At 37.9% G+C, this 12,963-nt stretch overlaps 1 protein-coding gene across 2 annotated transcripts in view; it reads left to right on the top strand.

Annotated features, from left to right (window-relative positions):
* Nucleotides 1-646: 646 nt before the first annotated feature.
* ARHGAP36 (Rho GTPase activating protein 36) overlaps nt 647-12,963 on the top strand; it is a 119,844-nt gene continuing 107,527 nt past the window's right edge. For both annotated transcript variants that reach the window (XM_031037023.2, XM_031037024.2), the window contains exon 1: nt 647-744. The gene's annotated coding sequence lies outside the window, so the exon portion shown is untranslated. The remainder of the gene's footprint in view (nt 745-12,963) is intronic.

The following is a 12,963-nucleotide window of genomic DNA, read 5'->3' as shown; positions in this document are numbered from 1 at the left end:
TTTTCTTGCATTTCCCTAATGGCTAATGATATTGATTATCTCTTCATGTATTTACTTGCCATCTATATATTCTCCTCCCTGCAATCTCTTCATGTATTTCACCCATTTTTCTAATTGGATTTTTTCAGCTGTTAGGTTCTGAGAACTATTTATATATACAAAACACTTGTCCTTTGTCAGATACGTCATTTGCAAATGTTTTCTACCAACATGTAGCTTGTTGATTCATCCTCTTAACAGAGTCCTATGCAGAACAAAACCTTTTTATTTTGATGAAGTCTAATTTATCAATTTTTCCTTTTATGGATCATGTTTTTGGTGTCGTGTCTAATAATGTTTGCCTAGCACAACACCCTGAAGATTTTCTTCTACTTTAAAAAATAGTTTTATAGTTTTACATTTTACATGCATTGTTGGGAAAGCAGCCATTATATGACCTGTTGCCTTTTCCCAGGCTTGCCCACTCAGAGCCTTGGACCTGAAACACTTTCTATCAAGAGATAAGGAGCCCTCACAGCCTGTGCCATGCTTATCGGCTCGTGTGAGAATATCTTTGCTTATTTCAGAGTCAATGTGACTCCTTTTTTCCTGCTTAAGTGTGTACATCATATGGCACCTGACCAACTCCACTGCTATATCTGTCCACAGTTGGGACATGAGGGGCATAGGCAAGCCAGCTGCCCTGCTGTGTTTGCCGGGAGGGACCTACACCCACTACTGAAGCCTGTCTTGCCTTCTCTTTCTGTAAGTAAAACACTGTTCCATTCAGTGCTTAACTGTGTTGTGTTTTCCTTGACAATTCCAATACCAAGATGCAGAAGGAATCATGCTATTATGATCTTTGCTGTCATCTGTGAAGTTGGAGTCCTCCCTGACATGGGTAACTGGCATTTCTACTTGACATTCATGATCCATTTTGAATGTTTTTTTTTTTTTTTAAATAAGGTGTAAGGTTTTTTTGGTCTTTTAAAAAAAATGTTGTTTTGTCATTGTTGTGGTTGTTGTTTGCCTATGAATGTCCAGTGGCTTCAGTATCATTTGTTGAAAAGTTTATTCTTCCTCCATTGAGACATTTTGGCAATTTTATAAAAAATCAGTTTGGCGGGTCACCTGGATTCCTCAGTCGGGGAAGCGTCTGCCTTCGGCTCAGGTCATGATCCCAGGGCCCTGGGATCGAGCCCTGCATCAGGCTCCCTGCTCAGCAGGGAGTCTGCTTCTCCCTCTCCCTCTGCCCCTTTCCTTGCTTGTGTGCTCTCTCTCAAATAAATAAATAAAATCTTTAAAAAAAATCTTCAAAAAATCAGTTTGGCATATTTGGCTGGGTCTATTTCTGAGTTCTCTATTCAGTTCCACTGATCTATGTGTCTATCTTTGTGTCAGTACCACTCAGTCTTGATTACTGTAGCTATGTGTTACTATAGCTGTATATATTTAATATTGAGTAGAATGATTCTTCCCACTTTGTTTTTCTTTGTTAAAAGTGTTTTAGCTATTCTATGGCTTGCACCTTTCCATATAAATTTTAGAATAAGCTTGTCTAAGTCTGCAAAAAACTTTGCATGGATTTTTATAGGAATTGTATTAAACATATAAATCATTTTGGGTACAATTGACCTTTTTACTATGTTGACACTTCTAATCCATGAGCACAGTATATCTCTCCATTTATTTAGGTGTTAAATTTGTTTCATTAGCATTTTGTTATTTTTAGCATACAGATCCTGTGCAAATTTTGTTAAGTGCATTATGAAATAATCTCATTTTTTGGAGTAACTATCAATAATATTGTGTTTTAAATTTCATTTTCTGCATGTTCATTGTTAGTATCCAGAAATGCAGTTAATATTAATGTGTTGATCTTGTGTCCTGTGACTTTGCTGAACTACTTATTAGTTATTTTTTAAATATTGAAACAATTTTAATTTACCACACTAGCCGCATGTTCCTAAGGATAATACATCACACACACATATTCCTCAAAATTTTAAGCAATGTATAAAAACATCCACACCCTGAGAAGCACAATTCTGACCCGTTTTATAGGTATCATTGTGAGAAATATCACCTAAGAAATGATTCTTGCAGATTGGCTTAACTAATAAATGGAAGTGAAAGAAACAGTATGTAGTCTGGTATTTCAAGCCTAGAAAAGTAAATTAAGTTTCTATTCTTTCCTTCATCAATAATTCTACAGTTTGACTGTTAAAAAATATATATTTTTTTTGTTAAAAAGTGTATTTAATTCAATCCAGCCATCATATGAGACGGGAGAGTAGGAATTAAGCTAATTGCTTTAATCATTGTTACAATATTTATCAATTGATGTTAGACTGTGCTTCATCCACCAAATTACTACATATCATCCAATTGTATACAGCACAATTAGATTGTATTTTCTTAAAGAACAATCTTTTTTTTTTAGGTAGTGTTCCATGATTCATTGTTTGCGTATAACACCCAGTGCTCCATGCGATATGTGCCCTCCTTAATACCCATCACTGGGCTAACCCATCCCCCCACCCCCTCCCCTCTAAAAACCTCAGTTTGTTTCTCTGAGTCCATAGTCTCTCATGGTTCATCTCCCCCTCTGATTTCCACCCCTTCATTTTTCCCTCCCTTCTTCTAATGTCCTCCATGCTATTCCTTATGTTCCACAAATAAGTGAAACCACATGATAATTGACTTTCTCTGCTTGACTTATTTCACTTAGCATAGTCTCCTTTTATTTATCCCAAAGACCCAGATGTAGTGAAAAGAAGGGCCATATGCACCCCAGTGTTCATAGTAGCAATGTCCACAATAGCCAAACTGTGGAAAGAGCCGAGATGCCCTTCGACAGACGAATGGATAAAGAAGATGTGGTCCATATATAAAATGGAATATTACTCAGCCATCAGAAAGGATGAATACCCAACTTTTATCTATTAGTTACAGAAGTTTCAAAAATAGATTCCCTTGGATTTCCTACCTAGACCATCATGTCATCTGCAAATAAGGACAGTTTTACTTTTTCCTTTCTAATCTTTTAGGCCTTTTATTTCTTTTGCTTGCCTTAATGCAATGGTTACAACTTCCAGTATTATGCTGGATGAGAGTGGTGAGAGTATATATCCTTGCTTTGTTCTTGACCTTAGAGGGAAGCATTCAGTCTGTCATCATAAAGTATCATGTTAGCTGAAGGTTTTTTGTAAATGTTCTTTAGCACATGCTTACATCATATCAAGAGACATACTGTGTTCCTGGATTAGAAAACTATGATTAGAAGAGTCAGCATAGTAAATGCTAAATGATCTATAGATTAATTCTTCCATATTCCTATTTTTCTAAGAGTTTTTACCATGAATAGATATAAGATTTTGTCAAGTGTTTCTTATGCATTAATTGATATAATCATATGATTTTCATCTTTAGCCTATTGATATGATAAGTTATATTATTTAATTTTCAAATATTGAACTAGCCTTGCATGCCTATAATGAATTCCACTTGTTATTGGTGCACTTTTTTTTACATTGTGGATAGAATTTGCTAATATTTGTTGAGGATTTTTGCATCTAATTTTATCAGAGATGTTCTTTAGTTTCCTTCCTTCCTTCCTTCCTTCTTTTCTTCCTTCTTCTCTCTCTCTCTCTTTCACTGTTTTTGCCTGTTTGTTTTTTTTTTTTGATATGAGGGTAATCTTGGTTTCATAAAATGAGTTGGGAAGAGTTTCTTCTTCTTTTATTTTTGGGAAGAGATTGTGTAAAATCAGTGTAATTTTTCTTCAAATATTTAGTAGATTTTTTTTTCTGGGAAGTTTTAATTATAAATTCAATTTATTTGATAATTATAGGCATATTCAGATTGTTTACTTCAACTTGGTAGAGTTCAGATAGTTTGTGTTTTCTGAGGAGTTAATTTATTTCATCTAAGTTGTCAAAATAGAGTATAAATTTGGTTTATTTCTATAAAGTATAAAATGTAATATATATATAATATAAAAAGTATAAGGTATTTAGTGTATAGAGTCCTTTGTGGTATTCGCTTATTCTCTTTTGACATTTGCAGAGACTGAATGTTATCCCCTGTTTTATTCCTGATATTGGTAATTTACATCTTCTTTTTTTTTCTTTGTCAGTCTTCCTAATGCTTTGTCAATTTCATTGGCCTTTTCAAAGAACCAGCATTTTGTTTCATTGCTTTTTTTCTATTGTTTTTTTTTTTGTTTTCAATTTCATTTATTTCTGTTCTTTTCTTTATTATTTACTTCCTTCTCCTTGCTTTGGATTTATTTTGTTCTTCTAGTTTCTTTTTATATATATATATTTAAAGATTTTATTTATTTGCGAGAGAGAGAATGAGAGACAGAGCACGAGAGGGAGGGTCAGAGGGAGAAGCAGACTCCCTGCCGAGCAGGGAGCCCGATGCGGGACTCGATCCAGGGACTCCAGGATCATGACCTGAGCCGAAGGCAGTCGCTTAACCAACTGAGCCACCCAGGCGCCCATTGTTCTTCTAGTTTCTTGAGGTAGGAATTTAGATTATTGACTTGAGACATTTTCTTCTTTTTTTCTTTTTTTAAAGATTTTATTTATTTATTTGAGAGTGAGCAGGAGGAAGAGGGAGAGAAAATCTGAAGCAGATTCTGTGCTGAGTGCAGAACCCGACATGGGGGCTCAATCCCACAATCCTGAGCCAAAATCAAGAGTCAGATGCTTAACTGACTGAGCCATCCAGGCACCCTGGGACATTTCCTTATTTCTAATTTAAGCACTGTTATAAATTTCTTTCTCAGCAGTACTTTAGATATTTAACACAAATTTTTATTTTTATTTTCATTTTCATTCAGTTCAAGGTATTTTTTAATTTCCTTTTAGACTTCCTCTTTGACCCATGGATTATTTAAGTCTTGTTTAGTTTCCAAGTGTTTGGGTATCTCTTTGTATCTTTCTGCTCTTGATTTCTGGTTTAATTCCATCTGGTCAGTGAATACACTCTGTATGATTTCAATTATTTTAGATTTATCAAGGCTTGTTTTATATACCAGAATATGGTCTATCTTAGTGAATGTTCCATAGGCTCTTGAAAAGAATGTGTATTCTGCTGTTGTTGGGTTAAGTTTTCTGTACCTGTCAATCAGAACCTGTTGGTTATTTGCATTTTCAGATATTTTATATCCTTGATGATTGTCTATTAATTGTACCAGTTGTTGAGAGGAGAGTGTTGAAGTTCCTCAACTATAATTAAGGATTTGTCTATTTCTCTTTTCAGCTCTGCCTATTTTTGTTTCATTTATTTCAAGGTTCTATATTTTGGTGCATACAGGGTGATGCTTTTAAATCCTAAATTAGATTATGTTTCTCCTGTGTTGCAAACCTCACAATGACTCCCTATTTCATTCAGAACTAAAGTCCTTATAGTAGTCTATAGGGTTCTGTAAGATCTGGCTCCTGGTTACCTCTCTAACTTTATTTTCCACTACTCTCCCCCTCACTTATTCTGCTCCAGCCACACTGGCCTCCTTGATGTTCCTTGAGCAGAACAGGTCACTGCCTTGTTACAGCTTTTACTCTAACTCTTCACATTGCTAAGAATGCTCCATCAACTTGGAATGGGGGTTTGGAGTGCAACTGTTGCAAGAATTGTTAGCTTTATATAACAGGGAAGCAAAGGCCTCGAGAGGGTAAATGCCAATAACAATGAGCATATTGTTAGCAGAGCTAGGGTGTTATGGAAAAAGTAAGCCTGAAGAAGAGCAGTGAGAGAAGGTGAATGAAGAGGGATAAACAGCAGCAGCTCTAGGAAATGAGATGGGAAGGATTTTATGTATAGGAGGAACTGACACCCCAAATTCCCTCATTTAAAAATTTCTCCTCCTGCAGGCTAGCACTGAGTCTGAAATTCTAGCAGGGTACTTCTTTGGGATAAGCATGTAAAGGCTCTGAGGAATCTGACAGTGTAAAATCTTATATAACTTAGATTTAATCCAGAGCTTTAAAAAAATTATTTGACAACAACACATTTCCCTCCCTCAGTGTCTGTCTTACAAAATTCACTTTGGGAAACACTGGGTCAAAGCTTCACGTTTCCAGAAAACTTTTGCTAAAAGATTAATATTATTGGAAAGACCTACCTACTTATCAGTCTTTCTTATTCTGCAATGATTGTTTTATCCAACTAGCCCAGGGGTTGGCAAACCATGGCAAAGGCCTCAGCTCTCCATAAATAAAATTTCATAAATAAAGACTTATCAGAACATAACCATGTCTATTTGTTTGTGGCTTCTTTCTCATTACAATGTAGAATTGAATAGTTGTGACAGAGATGAATGGTCAGCAAAACCAAAAATATTTACTACCTGACCTTTTATAGAAAAAGTTTGCTGAGGGGCACCTGGGTGGCTCAGTCGTTAAGCGCCTGCCTTCCGCTCAGGTCATGATCCCAGGGTCCTGGGATCGAGCCCCGCATTGGGCTCCCTGCTCCGCAGGAAGCCTGCTTCTCCCTCTCCCACTTCCCCTGCCTGTGTTCCCTCTCTTGCTGTCTCTCTCTCTCTCTGTCAAATAAATAAATAAAATCTTAAAAAAAAGAAAAAGAAAAAGAAAAAGTTTGCTGAGCCCTGGATTTACCCTATAGCAAAGGCCTGAGATTTATCTATTGCTGCCTAGCAAATGACAACAAAAGTTAGTGACTGGCACCAACAATTTATTATTATCTCTCATGGTTGAGTGGATTGAGTGGACTCATCTGGGAAGTTCTTATTTGGTGTCTCTCATGCAGTTACAATCATATGGCAGTTGGAGCTACAGTCATCTGAAGGCTCAACTGGGCTGTACATCCAGAATGACTCATTCCCATGGTTGGCAGCTGATGCTGGATTTCAGCTGGGAGCTCAGCCTGATCTGTTGACTAGTGCATCTACATGTGGCCTCTCCATTTAGGTTGGATTTCTCACAATAAGGCATCATTTCAAGAGTAGGAAGTAGATACAGCCAATTCTTTTAAAGTCTAGGCTTGGAACTGGAGTAATGGCACTTCCACCTTATTCAGTTGGTTAAAGCAGCCCTGGACCAGCCCAGATTCAAGGGGACTTGAGGAATAAACTCTACCACTGCATAGGGGAAGGACAATAGTGTGCATAGAAGGATAGAATTAATGCTGATTATGTTGAAGACAAACTACCAACATGAGGAAGTAGTATGAGGTGTTTGGGGAACAGGGTGTAGAAAGTTTTCTTTGGAAAGAACTTTTAGGGTGAATGAAGCCAACTCTGCTTTCACCTGTGCCTATTTTATAGATAACTATATTGAAGCTCAGAACATTAGGAGATGCTGCTGAAGGTCAGTGTCTTCCTCATAGTTTTGACAAGGACTCTAGCTGACTTGTTGGAGGTATATAGCTAACCGCAAAGACAGTGGTCTAGGGCCAAGGGGCTGGTATGAGGGTGCTAATGGGGCCTGAGTCTCTGAATAAGGTTCCCTCTTTTCTCTAAGGATTTCCTTACTCCTTAGGGCTCACTCAGGTACCTCAGCTACTATGTAAACATCTAGGTTTCAAAGACACACCAGATCCCTCCCACTATGCCTTGTGGGCTTCTGAAGTCTTTCTCAAATCTGGACTCTGCACTACAGATGAACTCTGAATACCTTAAAGACAGGGACCACATCTTTAATATATACAGAAGACAATAGAAATTGTAGGTCTATTCAAATCCCAGCTCATTTCCCTGCACAGCCTATACAAGTGGAATTCTGTGGTTTGGTCACTGCACACTACGCCGGCCTTATCTTTGACCTTCACTGACCTTCAATGATGACATACCAGGCATGCATTTTTCTCTCTCTCTTTCTGTCTCTATCTCTTTCTCTCTGTTTCTCTGTTTCTCTCTGTCTCTCTCCCCACCTGGCTGTATGCAGTTGTTTTCAATGTTTGGAACAATTCTTCCTTCTAACCCATCTTCACTCACTAGTTTACCTCTTTGGTATACTTCATAGCATGGGAGTTACTTTTCCAAAGAAATCCTCCTTGATACCAGGTACCCCTTTTGTGTTCCCATAGCACCTTTTATTTTCCCCTTAATAGTTATTTCCCCACTGCCCTCTAATGTAATTATTTACTTTTCTGTCTCCTTGACTTGACTACAGTGCTTGAGGGCACAGTCCATTTCTGTCTTCAACTTTGTTTCCCCAAGGACTTGCAAGAGTTCTGACACAACAAATGGATTCACTCTCCCTTCAGTGATCTCCACTTTCTTCCTGCTGTCCTGTATAAGTGTGCTGGAACCAGTTGTATAGTGGGCAGGAGTTGGGACGATAGATAAGGAACATGTGTCCAGAATGTCATGCGAGTCACTTGAAGCATCTCTGAACAACTCTTTAGATCTCTTGCTTGTCTTGTCCTGGAACCTTTTTACAAAAACCAAAAGGCTCCTTTGTAAGACTCCGCACATATGCTGCTCCATTTTCCCAGCATCCCACCACCAACTCAATGAGCACTGCATGTTGAGCACCTTTCCTTGCTTCAACTCCTCAAACACAGCAGAACCATAGCCTAGCACTAAGAAATGTGTGCCAACTCCTCAGCTTAGGAAGTCTGATCTAGGCTTTGTGAGAAAAAGGTGGGCAGTTTGGTAGCTCTGGGGTGCCACTCAATTGTAAGTGGACAGCTAATGTGCTTGGGAGATAACCAGCCCCCTAAGACCATTTGTAAAGCAGGCTGATTATGATTAAATATAACTTGCCAGACTACAATTGGCCCTCAGACAACAGAAAGAATCTAGCAGAACATTACACATCATGAAACAGCTCCAGGGTAGTGGGCGTCAGCAGTCCTGCTCGATTAGTCCTTGGAATCACAGTCAGAATTAATGGGGAACTTGTTGAAAGTTGATCGACATCTTTTGAAAGGTGAAATCCTTTTCCGTTCCCATTAAGTGTTGTTAAGGCCATTAGCAGAAATTGGAATAGAGAAATACAAACTTTCATGTGGTAGATTCAGAGGCTGAGAAGATGGACAAGATGGAAATGTACTGGCAGCTTATAATAAGCACTTGGGTGGGAAGTGATAACTAAAGATTGAAAATTGACAAATGGGTCAAACTGGGAAAGACCAAGACAGAGAGGGATGGAGTGCAGTTTGCATGCAGAGGTGATAAGGGAAAGGGGTGGGAGTATCAATAATTCAGCAGGATCACCCACACTGTGGGCCAGATATGGATTACTCAGAAAGTGGTTAAAATTTGCTAGGTGGAGAAGTGGGGGAGATTTTGTTACAAGATGAAGAGACCACTTTCCAGCTGTTGAGAGGAGTAAATGATTTAGTCTTCTCTGGGGAATTAGGGTACCAAGGAGAAATTCTCCAGACTAGAAGTCAGGAGGTCTGAGATATCTGTTTATTCAGTTTCAAAGTGACTGAATTACTCCAAACCTCCTCACCCTGCAGTTGGTTGTATGCTTCCAAGTGACTAATGTGTTATTTCTTTGAAAGCTATCAAACTTACAAATGTAAGGAATTATAATCATGATCATCCAACTGAATCAAGTGCAAAAGAATATTGCTATAAGGGACTATGTGAGATTTTAATTATTTCCTCTGATGGAGGTGAACATGTTTGCAGATAATCTTGAGTAGCAACAGTGCCCAAATGATTTATCTTGGGATTTAGAGACACACACATCCCTTGATATTTTGATTGAGGAAAGCTCAGGGATGTGGGTTGTGCATCAGAATGGAAGATATGACTTTCAATTTACTCTGTCATTTTGGTTTTGCACAATCATGATGCCCTGACAGTGGGAAAAAGTGGAACATCAGGAGGTGGTGATCAAATGGCTGGGGCACTGTCTACTGCAAAGACACCCCTGAATATCTAAGCCAAGAGTAGTATTTGAGGGTTGGCAGATTTCCAACTACTGGCCTGAGTTGGCATCATTTATATGAGGACTTTTTCATAAGATCTGCCAGAGGCTGAAGCTTTGGGTCATAGTTATTATTTGAATGTTGGTTATGTGCCAGGTACTCTGCTAAGCATTGTACTGTACTATCTCATTTATTTATTTATTTTAAAGATTTTATTTATTTACTTGACAGAGAGAGCACAAACAGGGGGAGTGGCAGGCAGAGGGAGGGGAGAAGCAATCTCCCCGCTGAGCAGGGAGCCTGATGTGGGACTTGATCCCAGACCCTGGGATCATGACCTGAGCAGAAGGTAGATGCTTAACTGACTGAGCCACCCAGGCGCCCCTGTACCATCTCATTTAATCCTCACAACCACTCTGTGGAGTTAGATATTGTTATCATCTCCATTTTACAGATAAGGAAACTTAGACTAAGGTGGATGATTAACTTCTCCAAGGTCACAATGCTAGTAAAAGACAAAGCCTGGTAGTAAAGCCAGGCATTAGCTCCAGAACCTGTGTATAGAACCACTATGTAATATTGCCACATACATATATGAATGAACCTGAGGCTCTGGGAAGGAAAGAAATGTGACCTTCCCAAAGTCACCCAAATAAGTAGTGGGACTACCTACCATTTATTCCTGGAGTGAATCCTGTATGTTCACGGCAAGTGAGGAATACAACAAAGTCTCATTTTATAGATATAGCTCAGGTCTTATAGTAATGATGATGATAATGACAGTAATGATAATGGCAGCAGCAGCTGATAATTATTGAGTATCAGTTATATGCTAGGCACTGTAATAGCTACTGCATATGTACACCCATTTATTTATTCATTGAACAAATGTTTATTGAAAGCCTACTATACATAAGACAATGTTATAGAGACTAGGGATATGGTGACGAACAAAACAAGCTTGATGCCTGCTTTTATTTTTTTAATTTTTTGAAACCCCAAAGCCATTTATTAACCATAAAATACATTTTTAAACTCATAAGAAAACAAGAGATGCAAAAATATGATAAGTTATGTGGGAAGAAAAGGTAGATTGGCGAAAATGGGTATACATATATATGTCAGGTACATGGATAATATCAATAATATACAACATATGGATCTTTCAAATTGAAAACAAAGTCAAAGGAGAAAAGCAGTCAAAGCATTGTATTCATAGAGGAACTCAACAAAATAGCAAGCATGTATTTGAAAAGGACTTTCCTACTAGTGGAGAATTACAAGTTGAAATTAGGATAAAATGATGGAACAGCACCTTACTTAGGCCTATCAGACTGATACAAAATGAAGGAGAGTGAAGACCCATATTCCAAGTAGTGTGCAGTCAAGTGTACTCTCCTACATTGAAGGTGCAAATGTAAATGGGAAAGCAATCTGGAAATAGAAATTAACACTTAAAATATAGAAAAACATGTGCTCAGCCATCACACTTCTAGAAATCTATTCCATAATAGTCATAGATAAGGAGTACTACAAGGATATTTCTTCAACACTGGCCACTGAGAGACCCAATAATTGGGAGGGATGGAGGGAGGGAGAGGAAAAGGGAGAAGTGGGGAAATAGAGAGAATTCATGTAGGTTGGCCTGCTTTTAGATGGAATCTTACAAGTCTTAGGTGGAGAATACCAACTGCAAACATGAAAACAAATGAGATGTCTGATAATATATATGCAACTGATGAATTACTAAACTCTACCTCTTAAACTAATAATAAACTATATGTTAATTCCTTAAGTTTAAATTTAAAAAAATTTTAAAAAGAAGAAAAATTTGAAAAAAGATATCTGATAATAATTCTGTTACAAAATAAATAAAATGGTAATATAATATAGGGGAAATTGGGTAGCAGCTACATTGGATGTGGTGGTCAGGGAAGCCCTCTTATCATCTCATTAAATGCTCTCAACAGCCCTGTGAAGTGTGTAGACACTGGTCAGCATACATGTAAGTAACGGGGGAAATCAATCCCACCACTTTGCTGGTATCTATAAAGCCAGCTGCCTAAGGCTTGATCAATGCACAGCAGGGAATTAGGGAGGCTGTTTTCATTGTCACCCCCAAGGCAATACCTAATCAATTAAGGAACCCAGAAAGTGTTGGATAGAATTTCATAGTCAAGAAAAGACAGTTGTGTGGGATGTGGGAATTAAAGGGACCAGCCCAGGAAGCAGTCTACATGTTCAGAAGTGTTCTTCATGACCTTAAATCTTTGTGACCTTGGATTAGGCAATGGTTTCTTAGATATGACACCTAAAGCACAAATAACAAAAGAAAAAATAGATAAATTGAACTTCATCAAAGTTAAAAACTTTTGCAGTTCAAATGACATCTTCAAAAAAGTCTAGAGACAACACAGAGAATGGGAAAAAGTGTTGAAAATTATATATCTGATAAGGGACTTGAACACTTATAACTCAAAAAATAAAAATAAAAATAATCCAACTAAAAATTGAGAAAATACACATTACTCCAAAGAGAATATACAAGTAGCCAATAAGTTCATGAAATATGTTCAACATCATTAGCCATCAGGGAAATGCAGATCAAAACCACAATGAGATACCACTTCACATCTACTAGGATGGCTATGATCAAAAAGAGCAGACATTTCTGCAAAGAAGAGATCCAAATGGCCAACAGACACATGAAAAAGTGTTCAACATTACTCAGCATCAGGGAAATACAAATCAAAACCTCAATGAGATACCACCTCACCCCAGTCAGAATGGCTAAAATTAACAAGTCAGGAAATGACAGATATTGGCGAGGATGCGGAGAAAGGGGAACCCTCCTACACTGTTGGTGGGAATGCAAGCTGGTGCAGACACTCTGGAAAACAGTATGGAGGTTCCTCAAAAAGTTGAAACTAGAGCTATCCTATGACTCAACAATTGCACTACTGGGTATTTACCCCAAAGATACAAATGTAGTGATCTGAAGGGGCAAGTGCACCCCAATGTTTATAGCAGCAATGTCCACAATAGCCAAAATATGGAAAAAGCCTAGATGTCCATCAACAGATGAATGGATAAAGAAGAAGTGGTATATATATACAATGGAATATTATG

This window comes from Leptonychotes weddellii, chromosome X (assembly GCF_054177405.1).
Source record: "Leptonychotes weddellii isolate Sample4059 chromosome X, ASM5417740v2, whole genome shotgun sequence".
In the NCBI taxonomy this organism is placed as follows: Eukaryota; Metazoa; Chordata; class Mammalia; order Carnivora; family Phocidae; genus Leptonychotes; species Leptonychotes weddellii.
This window is presented reverse-complemented; position numbering and strand designations above follow the sequence as displayed.